Source organism: Pelecanus crispus, unplaced genomic scaffold (genome assembly GCF_030463565.1).
Source record: "Pelecanus crispus isolate bPelCri1 unplaced genomic scaffold, bPelCri1.pri SCAFFOLD_310, whole genome shotgun sequence".
Classification (NCBI taxonomy): Eukaryota; Metazoa; Chordata; class Aves; order Pelecaniformes; family Pelecanidae; genus Pelecanus; species Pelecanus crispus.
Genome location: NW_027461383.1, coordinates 25,001 through 27,500, shown reverse-complemented (window position 1 = coordinate 27,500; position 2,500 = coordinate 25,001). Strand labels below are relative to the sequence as shown.

The window sequence follows — 2,500 nt, the reverse complement described above, 5'->3', positions numbered from 1 at the left end:
CCGCGACAGAGGGGCCAGGCCCTCCGGGCGTTCCGGGCTGGCGCGCGGCGCGCGCCGGCCGCGGCGCGGCGGTGGCGGCGTCCCGCCCGCCCGCCCGCCCACCCGTGGCCCACCGGCGGCCCCCCCCCGCGGGGGGGGGGGTCGGGGTGGGCGCGGGGGCGGGCGCGGCGGCGGGGGGCGCCGCGCCGCCGTTGCCGCCTTCGGCCGGCGAGGCTCTCGGCCGGGTCGCGTCCCGCGCGAGCGGGCGGCCCGAGCCACGGCTCTCCTCCCGGGCGCAGCGCCGGGCTACTGAGGGAAACCCCGGGCCCCGGGAAGGAGGACGTGGTGTTGGCGGCGGATGTCGGGCGCGCCCCCGCGGGCGGACGCTCCCCCGATGGCGGCAGCGGGGGAGGCACCCCCGCGGGGCCTTCAGGTCGTTTCCCTCGCCCCAGGGCCAGGTACCTAGCGTCCGCGCTTCGGCGGCCCTCCCTCGGCGGCGGAGTCCGGGGGTCGAAGGCCGGCGGAGCCGGGCGGAGGTTTAAAGACCCGGGCGGCTCGGTGCGGCCCCCGGGGGGGCGGCCGGGCGGCGGTCGGTGCCCCAAGGGGCGGGGAGTTTCTCCTCGAGGCCCCTTCGAGGTGTCCGCCGCCCGCGCTCAACCCCCCCCGCGGGGCGGCCGTGCCGGGGAGGGCCTCTCACTGCCCCCCCCTCTCCGCGGTCCGGTCTCGTCGGAGAGGCCGCGGCGCGGCCGGCCGTGGCCGGCCCGCTCGCCTCGAAACGGGCGACCCCGGCGGGAGCGCGTGCTCCTCCGCCGGGGCGGCGAGTCCCCGCGGTGGGGGCTCGCCGGGCGTCCCTCCCGGGCCGCCGCGCTCTCTGTCGCAGCGCTGCGGCGCGCTGCGCTCCGCTCCCCTCCCCACGCGCCCCGCCCAGCGGAGCCGCTCGGCGGTCTCCCGGGCGCTCGCCACCGGCGAGGGCGGCACCCCGGCCGAGCGGCGGCGGCGCCGCTCGGCGTGTGTCGGTCGGCCGGAGGGTGTCTCCGGCCGCCGTCCGGCCGGCGGTCGGCTCGTCCCGGCCCGGGCCCCGTCCGTCGCTTCCCCGTCGCGCCCTTCCCGGCCGAGCCGGGCAGGCGGGCGCGCGGGCGGGGGCGTCCCACTCCCGGTCTCCGCGTGGAAACGGGGAGAGCGGGAGCCGCCCCCGGCCTCAGCGCCGTCCGCCTTCCGCCCGGGCGCGTGCCCGCGGAAGGGGGGCCGAGGCGAGGAGCGGCGGTTCCGGGCGCTGCGGGCAGGGCGAGCCGCTCCGGTGCGGCGGCGGCGGGGGCGCCGTCCGGGGGGCGGCGCGCGTCCGTCGGCTCGGGCTCCGGCGGTCGCCGCCTCCGGCGTGCGCGCGGCGGCTGCGGAGCCGTCCGCGGCGTCGCCGGGCGGAGCGAGCCGGGCGGGGGGAGCCGGCTGTCGTAGCGCGGCGGAGCTGTTGCGCGGAGAGGCGCGCGCGGGGCCGGCGGGGCGCCCCGCCGCTGCTTGTCGGCCGGCGGCGGCGGGCAGCAGCGGCACACCCGGTGTCCCGAGAGCGAGGCGAGCGGGCGGCGCGGCCGGGCGCGTGGCGGCCTCCGCGCGGAGGCCGGGCCGAGCCCGGGCGCCTGGGCCGCCCCCGAAGCGCGCAAGGCGCTTGTGTCGTTTGTCCCAGGTCCGATCGGTCGGGGAGCGCGGGCTCCCCCGCCCTTGCCCTTCGGGGTTAAATTTTTTTTTCCGTTCCGTATTTTTACTTCACACTCTATTTTTTTTCCGTATTGTGTGCTCGTACGGTCAGCCGAGGCGAGGCCTGTCCGTCGCGCCGCGTCGCGCCGCGTCGCGTCCCCTCCGCGCGGGCGGAGGGGCGGGCCGGCGCGTCGGGCGTGCGGTGGGCCGCCCTCTGAGCGAGGGGCCGCTCTCCGCGAGCGGTCCCGGTCCCCCCGCGCGCGCGGGGCGGTGCCGAAAGCCAGACAACTCTTAGCGGTGGATCACTCGGCTCGTGCGTCGATGAAGAACGCAGCTAGCTGCGAGAATTAATGTGAATTGCAGGACACATTGATCATCGACACTTCGAACGCACTTGCGGCCCCGGGTTCCTCCCGGGGCTACGCCTGTCTGAGCGTCGCTTGACGATCAATCGCCGGCTGAGCCGCCGCCCCGTCGCCGGGCGGCGGCCGCAGCGGCGCGGCTGGGGTGCATCGCAGGCCCGCGCGCGCGGCCCCGGGCGGGCGGGGGAGCGGTTCCCCCGCGTCCCGGCGGCAGCGGCGTCTGCCAAGAAAAGGGCCTTCGTCCCCCTAAATCGAGACTCGGGGAGCGCTCCGAAGCTCCCCGCTCCCGGAGCGCCCGCTGTGCGGAGCTCGTCCCGCCGGGGTTTCCCCCGCCCCCCCGTGCCGCGCGGCACGGGGAGGGGCGGGGCACGTCGTCGGGGCCGGTCGGGCCCGGCGCGGCGGTGGGGAGAGAAGGGGGCGCGGCGGGGCGAGGCGCGTGCCTCGCCACCGGCGTCCCGCGCGGGCGGCTG

At 80.0% G+C, this 2,500-nt stretch overlaps 1 non-coding gene across 1 annotated transcript; it reads left to right on the top strand.

Moving 5' to 3' along the window:
- The first annotated feature begins 1,954 nt into the window (after positions 1–1,954).
- Positions 1,955–2,107, top strand: LOC142596984 (5.8S ribosomal RNA). Its single transcript, XR_012831942.1, has one exon. It is a non-coding gene; the product is annotated as a 5.8S ribosomal RNA (ribosomal RNA).
- Positions 2,108–2,500: the final 393 nt, after the last annotated feature.